Genomic DNA, 18,513 nt, shown 5'->3' with positions numbered 1-18,513 from the left:
GTTCAGATAACCTGAAGTGGGCATGATATCAGTGCATGGTGGATGGGAATTTAGCAGGAGAAATACCAATATCAGTTCTAATAGGAACATTCTTATTCCTTCTGTGTCTATACCATACACATGTTCATGTGTATACCGGTCAAAAGTTTTTCGATCACCTATCACAACTGGATTTGTGGTTAAAACAGAGATGTAGTTTTAAATAATCTATCATAGCCCTGTTCTGATAATAAAATAAGCATAAACATGTAAAGACGGAACAACTCTGTTGTGTATTTGACCGGTTCTCCGCATGGAGGGTCGCTGGTGAGTAACCACAACACCACTGACGTGTCTTTACCCAAGACGTGTCCTCTCGAATAGGCCTCATTCCTTCAGCTGTCTGTGTAGCAAGCAGTTCACATTAGTTTTCAGTACACTGTATGCAGCTAGCAGTGTGTTTGTGTATTTGATCAGGTGCATACCATATTACCTCCAAATGGGACGGAAGCAGGAGACAAACTGAAAAACGTGCTGTATGTAGCTCTGCATCATGAAGGGCATTCTAGTAGGACAATAGCAACAAAAGTTGTCGTAGCCCAATCTACAGTGATGTATACATTGCAGCGGCTCAAGCAAACCGGTGCCAATGCAAGTGTTTCGCGATATGGAAGACCCCGTGTAACATCATACAGGGAAGATCAGTTCATGTGTGTACAGAGTAAACGTCAGAGGACTCGTACGGCACCTGAAATTCGCGAGGAAGTCAATAATATGCGAGCTGCTCCAATCTCTGTCTCAACAGTGCAACGCCGTCTTCGTGAACGAGGTTTAAAGGGGTGCATAGCGGCCATAAAACCTTTATTACGGAATCAAAATAAGGTGAAAGAATGAAATGGGCACAGCAACATAAAAACTGGAGCGTGCAGCAATGGCCCAAGGTGTTATTCACGGACGAATCGAAGTTTGAAGTACTTGGGAACCATCGTCGAATATTTGTTCGTCGACTTCGTGAAGAACGTATGAAGAGTCAGTGTGTGACACCTACGGTGAAGCATGGTGGAGGGTCGGTTATGGTGTGGGGATGTTTTGCGGGTGATGTGATCTAGTGCGAATTAATGAAACATTAAATAAAGAAGGATATCACAGGATACTGATCAACAATGCAGTTCCATCTGGCAAGAGGCTTATTGGTCGTGGGTTTGTTCTGCAGCAGGACAATGACCCCTAACATTCTTCTAAATTGTGTAGGGGGTATGTCAATAAAAAGAGAAATGTGGGGAACTGAAAAATATGATTTGGCCAAGTCAGTCAACAGACTTAAAACCCATTGAACTGTTATGGGATGAATTTGACAGGGAGGTCCGAAAACTGAGGTCAACTAATGTTGAATAGCTATGGAATAATTTACAGAGCTGCTGGACTGCAATATCTACACAGACACTACAAAATCTTTTCCAGAATGCCAAGAGTTTGTGCAGTTGTTCGGAGAGCAAAGGGTGGATACTTTGAAGAGGCTAAAATATAAACCATATTGTATTCTACGTAATGAAAGAGAGAGAAAATATATATTTTGTTGGTCTATTTAGTTTTTACGATGTGTTTGTACATTGAAATAAAGTATCTAGTTTTGTGAATAGGTGATCGAAAACTTTTGACCGGTAGTGTATGTTCATATGTTCATAACCCAAAACTATTTTGAGCCCGAGAGTGAACTTCAAAACTATGATTTGGCCATCAAAGAAAGAAGGATTAATGACTGCACCGTACTATCCTGGCAAAACACATGAATATCTTGCATGGACTAACATAATCAGGAATGAGTTGGTTCTGAGTCATGAGAGTGTCAATTAAGTCTAGCTCCGTCGCTAAATAGTTAGCATGTTGGCCTTTGATCCCAGGAGTCTCGGGTTCAATTCCCAGCTGGGTTGGGGATTTTAACTTTAATTTCTGGTTGGGGGAGGGGGTTGGGTGGTGTTTGTACCATATTCTGCATGGGAATTAATCCTCACAGACGCGCAGGTCACCTATAGGGCCTCAAAAGACCTGCACCAGGCTTTTACATTCCTATTCAGATTAATCTGCTTGATGAGAAGTTAATCTGTAAACCATTCTTGCCTGAGTTTACCTTGAATCATTGTCCGCAATGCTTCTATGGCTTCTTTAACCTCTGGACTGTCTTCATCCACATCTCTGAGATTTTTAGGAAACTTTCCCTTAATTTCTTCATCCATTACTACAAGTAACGTGTGAAGTTCAGAACAATGGTTGAGATCAAGATGTGCCTGGTAAAATAAAATAGAGTATTAGACATGCTTGAAGAAGACTACCGTACTAATTTTCCATCAGTTCATGGGGCAAAAGAGTAATTTCATATCTTATTAATTTCAATTAACTTTGTAAATACACATAAGAGAATCCTTTAAACAATATCAAGAATATTAAGCTATGCATTCTAATTATCCATGTACTCACCTATCCTTCGTTTAGAATCTACTGAAACAAAAATGCATTGATGTGAAATTGAATTAGAGATACCCAGCTGGTTAAATGCAACATGGTACTGGACTCTACAAAACACCAGAAGTATTGGGGACCATACTGATCCACGACCACTGCACAGCCATCCATAACGCATGGGGATTGGTCGGAATAGGGCATAGGGTGTGCACGTACCTCTCGACAGCATCCCAAACGTGCTCAGTAGGACTGGACTAGGAGGCTTTTGGAGACCAGGCTAGCATCCTCATGTTTATGATTGTTCATCAGACCAATCAGCTACATTTCAGGTACAGGTACAGGTACAGGAGTCTTTCACGGTGTTAATAATGAGTAAATGGTTGACATATTCTGACAGCAAGTTCCTGTATTGTTTGCTGATGAGGGACATTGGCAGATGTACCAGGGATTCCATTTCATCCCATGAGAATGACTTCTGTACTATTACATTCACCTTGCCTACCATTTCGCCTTAATAATAATAATAATAATAATAATAATAATAATAATAATAATAATAATAATAATAATAATAATAATAATAATAATAATAATTTAACACTTTTATTGAATAATAATAATAATAATAATAATAATAATAAAAGTATTAAATTATTATTATTATTATTATTATTATTATTATTATTATTATTATTATTATTATTATTATTATTATTATTATTATAATACGGCCTCAGCTACTGTGTTGCATATATTTTGATTTTATGCCTTTTAGGCTGCCTGCATGTCAGTTTTGACATTATATTTTATTTTACCAGATGGCAGATGTTGAGAATTTTTTTGGATGAACACTTAATGCATGTCAACATTGTAAGACATGGAGTGTCAAAAGAACTCTTCTCCGCGCATCCGAAATATGACACCTCTGCCAGGTTTGAAGCCTAGATCTTAGATTGCAGGGGCTGAAACTCTACCAGTTATCCACAGGAGGAGCTAATCTGATACTACAAATCCGTCTCTAGAATAGACATGGTAAATTAATGAACTTGTCAGAAAGAATATTGAACATGGTGTAATTTTTATCATCTGCTTTTGACTTTTATGGTAATTTTATATCCACCTTGAGGGATTTATTATGTTTAAATTATTTGTTATAATGGAAAGGGCTGTTACATGGATCAAGATAGTATGATAACCAATCATCGTTAGCATCAGTCACTCCCTCATCCTTCGAGACATGGAGATGTAACACAATTCAACGCTTCACCTTGGATCACATGGTTTCTATTAAATTCATTTTGATCATTTGAGCAGGGCAATCAAAATGTTTTATATCTACCTGTTGAACAAAATTAACTCCCGAACAGATTAGTCTGTGAATAGGAGGGAGGTCGCCAGGGGTGGGAAACTCACTCTTATGTGCAGTGATGTGCATCTCTACACTGAGATGTCATGAATACCATGAATACTATGAAGCATCCTGGTCACATCCAACATCAAAACCACTTTCACCATAATGAAGGGATGCGGCTATTTTGCAAGTATTGTGCCATATGTTTCCAATAAAATTGTGCTCCCCATGTCCAGGAATCAGTAACTGGCCCATCAGTTCCTGTGCTACCAATAGACTCATCATTTAAACATGACTTGATCTGTCTTGGTTCTTGATTTAGTTCAGCAAATACATAAAGGTTGTAGTCGTTAGAGGAAATAATAAAATAAATCAGGTGTTTATATCACAAGACCCATTGATTTACACACAGCTGACCATTAAAACTGCAACACCAAAAATAACACAACTGGTGGAATGTGCAGAACAGGGTAGGAAAATGACGTGATTTTTGTTCAGCTGAATTGCAGAGCAAGTGCGCTAATGATGACACTGATAGAGAGCTGTATAAGTGCAGGTTGGAGAGTCGCTGAGAAGTAGTGACTCTTGTGTTTCTCTGTCATTGACGCAGTTAACATGCTGTGACAAAGAACGCAACAACCATAAAAACAGGTTTCCACCTTCGACCGTAGGAGAATCATGGCCTATCGGGATTATTGATTATCCTACAGTGAAATTGGTTCTCTCATTGTAAGAAATGCAACTACAGTGAAGGTGATATAGGATTAGTTGGTCAAGGAGGGTTGGACTAAACATCGTGTAGGAAGCCAATGGTCCTGTCATGCCGATGACCATGAGGACAAGCATCTGGTGTGCATATCGATTATGGACCAGTGGCAGCTGGTGGTTAAAAGTTCAGTGGTGCACAATTTTTACCAATGATATAATAATTTTCAAATCTAGATACGTCAACAATACTTTTTTATTATTAAAAATAAAACAAACATTTTACTTTTCTACATTTCTATTTTTCAGGAATATTACTATAATGCATTAACATTTTTTCATTTAAAAACTCTTTTACCATACTGAAATGAAACACTTTGAGGTAGCCTAATTCCGGTATTGAAAAAATATCCTTTTGTAATGTATCTGGTTTCGAAATTAAACATTGCGTGGGCCTTCCCATTCGTTTCACCTCGGATTGTTCCTCGGCAGTCCGTTGCGGAAACGGGCTAGACATTAAAGACTGCACCCACTGATCTCTATACATGGATCGCTGATGGCAGCTCTCCGCTGCAGGAGAAAGTACGCCAAGTTGAGCGCGCGGTCCGCCATGTTGGCGTACCCACCCTAGAGCTCTCCTTGTTGTTGTTGTTGTTTGAGTCATCAGTCCATAGACTGGTTTGATGCAGTTCTCCATGCCACCCTATCCTGTGCTAACCTTTTCATTTCTACGTAACTATTGCATCCTACATCTGCTCTAATCTGCTTGTCATATTCATACCTTGGTCTACCCCTACCGTTCTTACCACCTACACTTCCTTCAAAAACCAACTGAAAAAGTCCTGGGTGTCTTAAGATGTGTCCTATCATTCTATCTCTTCTTCTCGTCAAATTTAGCCAAATCGATCTCCTCTCACCAATTCGATTCAGTATCTCTTCATTCGTGATTCGATCTATCCATTTCACCTTCAGCATTCTTCTGTAACACCACATTTCAAAAGCTTCTATTCTCTTTCTTTCTGAGCTAGTTATCGTCCATGTTTCACTTCCATACAATGCCACGCTCCACACGAAAGTCTTCAAAAACATCTTTCTAATTCCGATATCAATGTTTGAAGTGAGCAAATTTCTTTTCTTAAGAAAGCTCTTCCTTGCTTGTGCTAGTCTGCATTTTATGTCCTCCTTAATTCTGCTATCGTTAGTTATTTTACTACCCAAGTAACAATATTCATCTACTTCCTTTAAGACTTCATTTCCTAATCTAATATTTCCTGCATCACCTGCCTTCGTTCGACTGCACTCCATTACTTTTGTTTTGGACTTATTTATTTTCATCTTGTACTCCTTACCCAAGACTTTATCCATACCATTCAGCAACTTCTCGAGATCTTCTGCAGTCTCAGATAAAATAACAATATCATCGGCAAATCTCAAGGTTTTGATTTCCTCTCCTTGGACTGTGATTCCCTTTCCAAATTTCTCTTTGATTTCCTTTACTGCCTGTTCTATGTAAACATTGAAAAGGAGCGGGGACAAACTGCAACCTTGCCTCACTCCTTTCTGGATTGCTGCTTCCTTTTCAAAGCCCTCGATTCTTATTACTGCAGACTGATTTTTATACAGATTGTAGATAATTCTTCATTCTCGGTATCTGATCCCTATCATCCTCAGAATCATAAATAGCTTGGTCCAATCAACATTATCGAATGCCTTTTCTAGATCTACGAAAGCCATGTACGTGGGCTTGTCCTTCTTGATTCGATCCTCTAAGATCAGACGTAAAGTCAGGATTGCTTCACGTGTTCCTACATTTCTTCTTAAGCCAAATTGATCTTCTCCCAACTCAGCTCCAACTTGCTTTTCCATTCTTCTGAAAATAATACGTGTTAAAATGTTGCAGGCATGAGATACTAAACTAATGGTGCGGTAGTTTTCACACCTGTCAGCACCGGCTTTCTTGGGAATAGGTATAACAACATTCTTCCGAAAATCGGATGGGACTTCGCCTGTCTCATACATCTTGCACACTAAATGAAATAACCTTGCCTTGCTGGTTTCTCCTAAGGCAGTCAGTAATTCAGAGGGAATGTCATCAATTCCAGGTGCCTTGTTCCTAGTGAGGTCACTCACAGCTCTGTCAAACTCTGACCTCAAAATTGGGTCCCCCATTTCATCAGCATCAACAGCCTCTTCATGTTCCAGAACCAAATTATCTACATTTTTACCTTCATACAACTGTTGGATATGCTCCTGCCATCTTTCTGCTTTGTCTTCTTTCCCTAGAAGTGGCTTTCCATTCGAGCTCTTGATATTCATACACCTAGATTTCCTTTCTCCAAAGGTTTCCTTGATTTTCCTGTATGCAGCATCTACCTTTCCCAGGACCATACAGCCTTCGACACCTTTGCACTTCTCCTTCAGCCATTCTTCCTTAGCTACCTTGCACTTTCTATCCACTTCATTCTTTAATCGCCTGTATTCTTTTCTGCCCTCTTCTTTTCTAGCATTCTTGTATTTTCGTCGTTCATCAATCAGGTCTAGTATCTCCTGAGTTATCCACTGATTCTTAGTTGATCTTTTCTTCCTTCCTAACATTTCTTCAGCAGCCCTAACTTACTGACTTCATTTCTCATGACTCTCCACTCTTCCTCTATAGTGTTTCCTTCAGCCTTTTCATTTAGTCCTTGTGCAACATGTTCCTTGAAACAATCCCTCACACTCTTTTCTTTCAACTTGTCTAGATCCCATCTTTTTGCATTCTTTCCTTTCTTCAATTTCTTCAACTTCAGATGGCATTTCATGACCAACAAGTTGTGGTCAGAGTCCACGTCTGCTCCTGGGAAAGTTTTGCAATCCAGCACCTGGTTTCTGAATCTCTGCCTAATCATAATGGAGTCTATTTGATACCTTCCAGTGTCTCCAGGTCTCGTCCACGTATACAGCCTTCGTTTGTGGTGTTTGAACCAAGTATTGGCAAGGACTAAATTATGATCAGTGCAGAATTCAACCAGCCGACTTCCTCTTTCGTTCCTTTGTCCCAATCCAAATTCTCCTACTGTACTACCTTCTCTTCCTTGGCCTACCACTGCATTCCAGTCTCCCATCACAATTAGATTCTCGTCACCTTTTACATATTGTATTAAATCTTCTATCTCCTCATATATTCTTTCGATTTCTTCATCATCCGCTGAACTAGTAGGCATATAGACCTCCACTATTGTGGTGGGCATTGGTTTGGTGTCTATCTTGACGACAATAATTCTTTCACTATGCTGGTCGTAGTAGCTTACCCGCTGCCCTATTTTCTTATTCATTATTAAACCAACTCCTGCATTTCCCCTGTTTGATTTCGTGTTGATAATTCGGTAGTCACCTGACCAAAAATCTTGTTCTTCCTGCCAACGTACTTCACTTATGAGCTCTCCTTATGGGGAAGCAACTGTATAGAGATCAGTGACTGCACCGAATTCATGATCTGGCAAAATACCACTAACTGATAAAAACACACATGCTGAGACGAATGTTTACACAATGAAATCAATAAGCTACTTAGCTTGTACGCACATAATAAAGCTCATAATTATACTGAAAGAAATAGCGATGTTTATTATCAAATTTAGAGACATTAGTTATATATCCAGCCACGGCCGACTCGATGCGTCGCTCTAGCCAGGACGAATAGCTCTAGCTAGCACCTTACGGAGCGCAGCGAGGGATCCAACCGGCCGTGATCCAGCAGATGAACTTCCATCCCGTGTCGCTAGATGACACTCCTGTTCTATAACAGAATCTCACATTGAGCAGCAACGGTCTCTAGCGACTTCGTTATTAGTTGGTTACGTAGGAGCACGGCCGATTTGATGCGTCGCTCTAGGTAGCACCTTAGCGCAGCGAGGGATCCAGTCGGCCGTGGTAGGAGGAGCCAGGTTGATAAACCTCCATTTAAGCAATGTATAAGAAGCCACGCCTATCTTTTCCTCTCCCCGCGTACCCCTCTAGCAGCCTGAAAGCACACTTCTAGCAGCCCCGCGCACCCCTCGAGCAGCCCAAGTTTCCTCCTACCTCAGGTTGACTTCCCGCCGCAAACTTTTCGGCTCTTGCAGTGAACATCTAAGAGTACCGGCTTGTAAAGTACCCTGTCGTCAATATCTGCTCTTTCAAGCTCTTGAAAGGTTTGTCTTGTTGGATGAAAATACAGTAGTTGAGTATTCCAAATGATAAAACTTTACCTAAAATAAACATACAAATTTAACGGGGGTAGCGCAAACCTGCAACCTTATGGAGAAACCGCCCCTGTTATGGACCATACAGTTACATCAAACATTCTCACTCAGGATTTCAGATATGCGGCCCATCAATCCGCATCTGCACACATGGTTTGTCACCGTCTGCAGCTGCGGGTATCTTGTCCAGACGCTCATTACTGCAAAATGGTGCTTATAAAGTCAGGCCAGAACAAATCTCTGACAAATACTGCTTCTGCTTGCAGAACCAAGATGCTCGCATCCATGTCTGGTGGCACCGTGGTGCACACCCAGTGTTGCCAACCCATAAATCCTTTCTCCGCTAAATTTTCGTTGAAAATCCGCTAAATCCGCTGAAGCAAAATAGAATATACCAGCTGTTTTAATAAAATAGATTTAACTCAACACTCACCAGTTTCAGAACAGGAGTTAATCATCTTCTCCTCCGCGCACTACATGCTCTGAAGCAGATGTGTTGAGTTGAGGTCCTGTGGTTTCACGTGAAGCCACATGGTACTATTACTTTTCAAATAACATGCTGGCAGTTCACAGCAGCAAATACCATACTGAAATTTTCAAATCTATTTCGAAAGTATTTTCACTTTGATCACTGTTTTCATTGTTTTTGATAAGTGCAGAAAGAATTAATGTCAAACAATTTCGCATTTATATTGCACTGCTAATAGACGCACCGTCCGCGTTTGACATCACTGGGAAGCTCAACCAACTAGTCTTTTAAAGTTTAATTAGTTAACTACCCTTTAAGAAATATCTGACTAGTTTTTAACCTTTTCTTTCGACGTACCAAAAATAACCTGATGTCAAAAGTAACACGTTATCAAGCACGACACTACCCGTCTCATCAAGAGTGCAGTAACGATTGTAACAAATACTGACTCAGGCTGTGGGCCAGAGCTGATCTAGAAAACGAGTCGTATTATGCAACATAACTTCAGTACAACAGGAATAAGTAGACTATTATGCCGTACTAAGTTCTATTTTCTTCCTCATCTGGTGATGAAAGGTGATATTGTTACCGCTGAAAATCGCTAAAAGAAGTTTGAAAATCCGTTAAAAAATCCGCTGTCCGCTAAATAGAAAATTTATCCGCTGTTCCATTTAAAAATCCGCCAAATTTGGCGGAAAATCTGCTGAGTTGGCAACACTGTGCACACCTGGCCGACCGGGCGAGTTGGCCGTGCGCGTAGAGGCGCGCGGCTGTGAGCTTGCATCCGGGAGATAGTAGGTTCGAATCCCACTATCGGCAGCCCTGAGAATGGTTTTCCGTGGTTTCCCATTTTCACACCAGGCAAATGCTGGGGCTGTACCTTAATTAAGGCCACGGCCGTTTCCTTCCAGCTCCTAGGCCTTTCCTATCCCATCGTCGTCATAAGACCTATCTGTGTCGGTGCGACGTAAAGCCCCTAGCACACCTGGCCGAGTCCTAAATTATGTATTGTCATACCGCCCTAGCACCTGGAGCTATGGTATGGGTCATTCTTTGATTCCAAGAACTGACAGACCGCACTCGAACAGCGGAAGGTAAATAATGTGACAAAGTTGCTATAATATCGGTTGTCAAACAGGGTAGTATTGTTTGGGCCACTTCTATTAAATGTATTTATCAACCATCTGCTGAGCAATATCTTAAGGACTGCAGACTGTTTGCGGATGATTGAACAATATACAGAAACTTTTGAAACTGTCAATGTACTGCTTAAATGGGCACTTGACAATTATATTTTTGAAAAATCACGAAAATGCAATCCAATCAGTATGTGTATGTTCAGTCGTTAGCCCTAAGGCCGGTTGGATCCTCAACAGCTCCGCCATCAGCTCTCATAGATAACCTAGGCATCACTGAAGAGGCGTACTAGGGAAATGAGGAGTGAGGTAGTTTCCCGTTGCTTTCCTCACCAAGCCAGAAGTTGCTATTACTATCAGTCTGCCAAGCCCATTGAATTGCATGCATGAACCAACCCTATGAGCAACATTTTCACACCATTCATAGCGGGGACTGGCTGTATTTATTGCATTTATTAGCATCACTAGATTACTAGCATCACTCATATCTCAGTCACTTTCATATTGTCAAAGCCAAGGATAAGACTGAGACAGGGCAATGAAAGTAACAAAATTGCTCTAGTCTATAGCCTACCAGAAGACATAGTGCACTGTAAACACTAGGTCCCGCCAGCAAAGGCATCAAAATAAACTAAAACCAAACCCCATGCTGCAACAGCCCCGAAGTGCCATGGTCTACCATCCGACTGGTGGTCAGCCCGAAAGCCTGCAGTTTACGAGGTGTCATGTGGTCAGCACAACAAATACTGCCAGCCATTCTTCTTGGCTTTCTAGACCGGCTAATGAAAATAAGGAGGAAAAAAGGCAAGATGGCTTCAATTCTGTATTGGAATGAATGCTATAGTGAAGAATGAAGAACTAGTGAAGCAGTGAAGAAGTATAATTACTGAAGTATGAAAGTCACGATGAGGGTGCAAAAGGGCAGTAGTTCCCAGGTGAAGGCGCTAGGATATTCTATCTCATGAGGCCAGTCTTCGAATATGGAGCAGCTCTATGGGACTCTTGCCAAACAAGGCTTATCTGTGAACTAGAGTTGTTACAGCGATAGCTTACAAGGTGCGGACGTAATGATTTTAATTCAGAAGTACTCTAGGGATAATTATAGAGAAACGTGGGCGGGAGGAAGGGGGAGGAAGAAAAAATCGAACGGGTCTGTGTTGGAGTCACTGCCAGAGTAGTATTGTATGTCTAGATAAGACCTTTAGATAAACAGGATGAACATTCAACGTACATTAAAAGGAAGACTGCAGGGAATGAACTATAGTAAATATTCAATTGAATATTGGGGAAATGAAAGAGTCTTCTTTTGAAAAAAAAAAAAAAAGAAAGAAAGAAGGTGCCGTAGATGCTTTAAGGAAAGGCCCCAGTACCTTTATAAATTTATGTAAATTTCTATTTTCCATGTTGAGCCGTAAACCCCAGTCAAAGCCAAAATGAGCTAAATGGTTCCAGTTACCCGAGAAGGACAGGAACAACAAGATTCGTGCCTTATCGTAAGATGTGTCGTTTGTCCGCGAGGTTCAGCTCATTTCGACTCTATTTTCGGAATTTTGCAACCAGAAATATTAACATAGGTAAATATCGAAATATCGTATACCTATATCATCTTCTTGATGTTCAGCCGGTGCGAGGTCCACTTTATCGATCTTTGAATGCCACTTTGTTATGTTTGTTGCATCTTGGGTTCGAAGTTGTACTTCTCCCATATTTAGATTTATGGTGTCTAGCCTTCACAGTTTTGGGTGCCCATGAACGCTTCTTCCTTGCACATTGAAATGGAAGGCAGTGCTTGCGACGCTGTTGGCCGCTGTTAGTATGATGTATCCATATCAACGAAGTCGGCATTCGCATAATTTCTCACTGATTGAGCTACTCAAATTTGTCGCCTGATTGTGTCATTCGTTTTGTTCTCAAGAAGTGAAATGCCCGAGATCCATCTTAGCTTTCGAATTTCCAAGGTATGGAGGGAATGGTCTGCTCTTCTGTCCAGCACCTAATGCTCTAAAGCGGAACTGATCGTAGCCTTCAACTGTCCGATACACCTTGGACATCTGGCAGATCGGCATTCGCTTATCACATAGAACTTCCGTGACCTTCCTCCATCGCATCCATGCATCCATCTTTACCCTGACTTCTTTGCCAATGCAACTATCATCCTGCAGACGGGGTTTGGAATTCAAGAGGACAAACTGGGGCAAATATTCATTTATAGGAAGGGGAGTTAGGGATTGGAATAACTTACCAAGGGAGACGTTCAATAAATGTCCAATTTCTTTGAAATCATTTAGGAAAAGGCTAGGAAAGCAACAGACAAGGAATCTGTCACCTGGGCGACTGCCCTAAATGCAGATTAGTATTGATTGATTGATTTTTTTTAAAAGCCAAGATACCGGGCACAATCTACTTTGGGCAAAAGAACTTCATTAACTTGAAAAGAACCTGGAACTGGGCAGGTTTTTAAGTATTTGATTTTCCGAGGATTCAGCGGGAGTCCAAAGTGGCTAAGGCGATCATGCCATGTTTCAACTTGATCTTGCAAATCTTCTCTGGTGGTGGTAGCAATCATAACGTCATCGGCACAGAGACGGTTCCAAGGAACGCCCTTCTATAGATCGCGAGTAAAGGTGTCCATAATTAAGATGACTAGAAGTGAAGAGTGCTGATTCCTGGTGTACGCCAACTGTCACAGGTATGCTATCCGGTAGACCTAAAGAGCAATAAACTCAACTGGAGGTTATTCACATACAGCATTTTGACCCAATCAATTAGCGTTCCATCAAATTCATGGTCATGGAGAATATAGAGACACAGTGGCGAAGATTAATTTTGTTTGATACTGGGGGAGGGAAATCAGTCTTTATTAAAAGTTTCATCATTTTTTATCTGGCTGAAATGCCAAGAATATTTTCAAACTGCAGCCACTATAAGAAACATTAATTTAAACATTTTAGTGAAGCTTAATATGAAGGCATGCCATTAACAGTTATTTCTGCGCTTGCATTCGGGAGTTGGTGGATTCAAAACCCACGGTCGGCAGCCATGAAGGTGGTTTTCCATGCTTTCCCATTTTCAAGGCCATGGTCGCTTCCTTTCTTGTCATATCACTGTCCAATCCCACTACTGCCATAAGACCTGTCTGAGTCGGTGCGACATAAAACCAATACCAATACGGTATACAATGATACGCAATTGAATTAGCTGCCGTTTTGGCAAAATGGCGTTGTGATAGCCCCACAGAATGGAATAGTCTGGCGTGGTACGTGTCTGCAGTGTCGTCAGACCTCGAGCTGGCCGTGTAACAGGTGAGCACACGGTGGACAAGACACGAGATCTCGGTGCGTTTAATCTCGATCATATTGTCAGTGCCATATCTATGGGCTATCCCATTTCCTAAGTCGTGCATGCCTTGCATGGATCACCATCTTCAGAGTGTACCATGAGTACATAGATTCTGGTAAAACCACCATCTCCAGGGTCAACTGCCGTGAGTACATCGTGTTGTTAATAGGGGTCATCGTTAACTGACTTACGTGGTAAGAGCTTATAAAGGTTCACAGTGCAACAGATTAATCGCAAAGTTAGTGTTGGATAACATCGAAGTGTGAGCAACCATGCCATCCAAGATCCCCTTCTCGCAATGAAGTATAGAAGCCACCGTTCCTCTTGGGTACCACTGTTCACGCACGTCACAAGGCAGAAAGAATGACACTGGGACAGAAACACCACCATCGAACTCTCAAAGTATAGAAAAAGATCTCTTGGACTAATGAGTCGTGGTACACGCCGATGGCAGGGTATGGCTATTTCATCAAGCACTCGAGGCCGGAGGTGGTTGTATCATTTTATGGGGACTATTCATGTAGGATGAAATGGGATCCTTGGTACATCTGACAACGTCCCTCACCGACAAACGACACAAGAACTAGCTGTCAGATCATGTCCACCCATTTGTTCCCCTCCATCACACTGCAGGAGATCTGTACGTACAGTGTACAATAAGACACTGCACCATTCAGTCACTCCCGAATTATGGTTGACTGGTTCGATGAACACTTCATGGACATGAGGATACTTGCCGCTTCCCTAAGGTCACCCGATCTCATTCCTATTGAGCACATCTAGGATGCTGTCTAGAGATATGTGCGCACCATTGACCCTCTTCCGAATATTCCCTGTGCATTACGGGAGAGTATGCATTGGTCATAGAACAGTACGACTTCCCACGCTTCCGATATCTTATGGAGGCCATATCACGCCGCATTGCCATCTCATCAGAGTGAAAAGCGGTGTTACACGCAACTCTCCAGGCAGCACTAATTCAGTTGTTCATCATTGTATATAGATATATATTTATTTATTTATTTCTAACACACATAATTCATAATATGGCAGGAACGTGCAACTGCACTGTCGAAATGGAAATGAAAAGTCCAAGTGAAGTGGTTTTCGCTTCTCAGTTAGTTGGTAAGCTGCACGTATGGCACTTATAGACCTATAGATGGTCGATATTGACAAGAGCCAGACTAATCGATAATTAAAACAGTCTGCAGGGTCACTTTTTCCTTAAACACATGTAATGTCTGGATAGCCACTCAGCTGGAACATGGTTGGAATAAATCGTACCTTTGAAAAACTAGATAGAAGTGATATGCCTTCAGGTAGCGTCTGTACTTCAGGTAAATGGAATGGCGTATGGCTTTTTTTTTTTTTTTTAGTGCCGGGAGTGTCCGAGGACATGTTCGGTTCGCCAGGTGCAGGTCTTTTGATTTGACTCCCGTAGGGGACCTGCGCGTCGTGATGAGGATGAAATGATGATGAAGGCGACACATACACCCAGCCCCCGTGCCAGCGAAATTAACCAATGATGGTTAAAATTCCCGACCCTGCCGGGAATAGAACCCGGGACCCCTGTGACCAAAGGCCAGCACGCTAACCATTTAGCCATAGAGCCGGACTGTACTGCAGATTAGGGGGCGGCTTTCAAAGCCATCACTCCGGGTTAGGGGCGGCGTAATACAAACCGGGCAGTAGGTATAAAATGCCCAGCGATAGGCCGGCTGATATATCAAGTGAAACCCATGCATGGGTCAATGTCACAAATATCGTATAAATATGGTACGGTATTTCCTGAATGCAGGACTTGATCTTTTAACTGTTCTCCATTCTTGAATGACGTCTTACAACGTTTTCACGACGTCGTTAACTACCGGTACCACGCTTGCGTGACTTGTTCACACTGTTAACTCGAATGTGTTGCATTGTGGTTTAGTGCACATTTATAAGCAACCGAAGTACAGTCTAGATTTCAGTGTTGTAGACATAAGAACGCTAATGAAACTCCGGTTGAACTTTAAGGAAACAAGGCAACAGTGAGTCGATCGATTCTAGGCCACAGTGGCTTTTAGCTGGTGTGTTGAAAATGCCATTTCTTAATAGTTTACACGAAACTGATTTCAAGTTAGGACTCTCTCAAACACGAGATATTCTGAGTAGCAGGCAACGGAATCAACACAACCCAGATGACTGCTGGCATTTGGGAATGGATCATGACCGTAATACTACAACTACTCTACTAACTTGTATTTAGTCTATTATTTAGCACCTACTACTACTACTACTACTACTACTACTACTGGTGATGATAATACTATGGGCCAGTTTCTGGGTTCAGTTTTATTCTCAGTATTCGGGAGATAGTAGGTTGGAACCCCACTGTCGGCAGCCCTGAAAATGGTTTTCCGTGGTTTCCCATTTTCACACCAGGCAAATGCTGGGGTTGTACCTTAATTAAGGCCACGGCCGCTTCCTTCCCACTCCTAGCCCTTTCCTGTCCCATCGTCGTCATAAGATCTATCTGTGTCGGTGCGACGTAAAGCAACTAGCAAAAAAAAAAAAAAAAAAAAGTTTTATTCTACCAGATGACGAATGAACCGGAACTTATTGGGAGATTATTGCTGAGTGTCAGTTAATTTTATTGGGGAAAATACCGAACTTTCACCGGCCTACGTCATGCGACATGAAGTGCTAAATGGACTTTTTGCTTCCATTCAAAAATTTGGGAAGTTTATCTGCCAAGTTTGAATCCGCGAGCCGATACTCTATATTACTGATCCACGGAGGGGGCTAGTGTGTTGGAAGTTAATTTATGACGAAATTCGTCTCTCAAAGAGTGATGATGATGATGATTGTTGTTTGAAGGCTATCATAAGCCTATAGGTCATCGAATTCTGGTGGCATGATGAAAATGAAAACCTACAACCTGTTTTCCAGTCTTTTACCGGGTCAGGGATGGAATGAATGAAACATATATAGGCTATTAGTACAATTGGGTCGCCACTCCCAAAGTGATTTTTAATGACTGATATATGCTATGAAATGAGATTGGAGAGTGTTGCTGGAATGAAAGTTGGCAGGGAAAACTGGAGTACCCGGAGAAAAACCTGTCCCGCCTCCGCTTTCTCCACCACAAATCTCACATGGAGTGACCGGGATTTGAACCACGGTATCCAGCGGTGAGATATGAAAGATTATTTAAAGTTTACCTACTGAGCAGAATGAACATTTGCATGAATTTAAAATTATCAGTAGGTCCGATCCACAATACGTTACTTTTCATTAAAGATAGATTTAAAACGAGAATAAAATGTGATAAAACTGAATAAGGCGATTGAATTGGCTTGAATATACAGTATACTCATAAATATAATTAAAGGTTAAAAGGCAATAACGTAGCCAGGATCGGCCGATGGTGGGGTTATAGTTACAAAATGATGATAGAACACACTGAAAGTGCTTGTGCATGTGTGGTGCGAGCAAGCAAGACTTGTCATTATAAGGACACTGATACCAGTGAATTATGTTGATATTCAGATTGCAGTGCACTGCAAAATCTTATATTAAAATACAAATCAAGGTCAACAGTTTTACAGCGAATGGTATGTTCAGTTTACATTCTAAAATCCAACTTTCGAGGCTTCCTAGAAACATTCAACAGATCTGTTCATTCTACAATAACGTCTCTTTTTTTCTAAAATTTCCATGAGGGGGGTGGGGAGTGGGGTGTCTAACTCCCAGTAACCCAACCCCCCTTTGGCTACACCCCTGTTACAAGGTAAAACCAATTCTGAAACACGTATCTAGTTAAATAACACAATAAAGAGGTCCAACGCTAAAAATGTAACAAAAGAATTATTAAAATAAATGTTAATGCATAGTAAAACAAAATTGTTAAAAATACCAAAATAAAATATGCAATTGAAAACGATAAAAGAGACCGCTCTCCCTCATAAAACGAATGACGAAGTCTGCTGCCTGCTCGTCATCTCGCAGTATGAGTGAGGGACATTGTGCTACGTAACTATTACCGGCGTAAATCGGTCGTCCACGCACTCTGCAGGATATGGACCGCGGTTAGATGACCTCCGTAAGTACACATAGTAGGTCCCTCTGCCTTCAGTAAGTAAGAGTGTGGCTGTGCTATGACTGATCCATCTCAGAGAGTGAAGATTAATATCTAAACTTTAATTGAAATAATTAATACAAATATACATAAAATTACTTACAAAGTGCGATTCAACTTCTGAAGTCGATGTGAGGCCGCTGGATCTACCTTTGTGACTGTACGAGGAATAAACCTTGTAACGGGTTGGCCTATGCCATTATCACAACTGGAGGTACGTTGCCTAAGTGTCGTCCTGATAATTCAACTATCACCGGCTTGATAAAAACAGTTCGGTAGGATATTTGGCTATTCTATTATTTCGTGCTAGCTTTCTGAAAATGAAGAATCTCCTATGTGATAGAAGCCTCAGCTTGGAGACACGTCAGAATTTCGTCAGGTGCTATGTAATTCAGTACTTCTGTGCGGTGCTGAAACATGGACTCTGAAATGTAACACCATTAGGAGAATAAATGCCTTCGAGATGTTGGTTTTCTTAAGGATGTTACGGATGTCGTGGACTGACTGCTTCTCCAATGCGCGTGAGGAGGAAACGAATGTTGGTGTGTACAATCAAGAAAAATGGGCGAGTTGGCCGTGCTGTTAGGGGCGCGCGGCTGTGAGCTTGCATTCGGGAGATAGTGGGTTCGAATCCCACTGTCGGCAGCCCTGAGGATGTTTTCCGTGGTTTCCCATTTTCACACCAGGCAAATGCTGGCAAAACCTTAATTAAAGCCACGGCCGCTTCCTTC

At 41.5% G+C, this 18,513-nt stretch overlaps 1 protein-coding gene across 2 annotated transcripts in view; it reads right to left on the bottom strand.

The window, feature by feature from the left end:
* LOC136877035 (clavesin-1) overlaps positions 1–17,971 on the bottom strand; it is a 70,194-nt gene extending 52,223 nt beyond the window's left edge. The window contains exons 1-2 of one of the 2 annotated variants that reach the window (XM_067150836.2): positions 17,886–17,971; positions 2,108–2,264 (exon numbers count right to left, since the gene is read on the bottom strand). The gene's annotated coding sequence lies outside the window, so the exon portion shown is untranslated. Of the gene's footprint in view, positions 1–2,107; positions 2,265–11,920; positions 12,018–17,885 lie in introns of those variants that run through there. The other variant, XM_068228526.1, reaches the window with a different exon arrangement.
* Positions 17,972–18,513: the final 542 nt, after the last annotated feature.

Source organism: Anabrus simplex, chromosome 7 (genome assembly GCF_040414725.1).
Source record: "Anabrus simplex isolate iqAnaSimp1 chromosome 7, ASM4041472v1, whole genome shotgun sequence".
Classification (NCBI taxonomy): Eukaryota; Metazoa; Arthropoda; class Insecta; order Orthoptera; family Tettigoniidae; genus Anabrus; species Anabrus simplex.
This window is presented reverse-complemented; position numbering and strand designations above follow the sequence as displayed.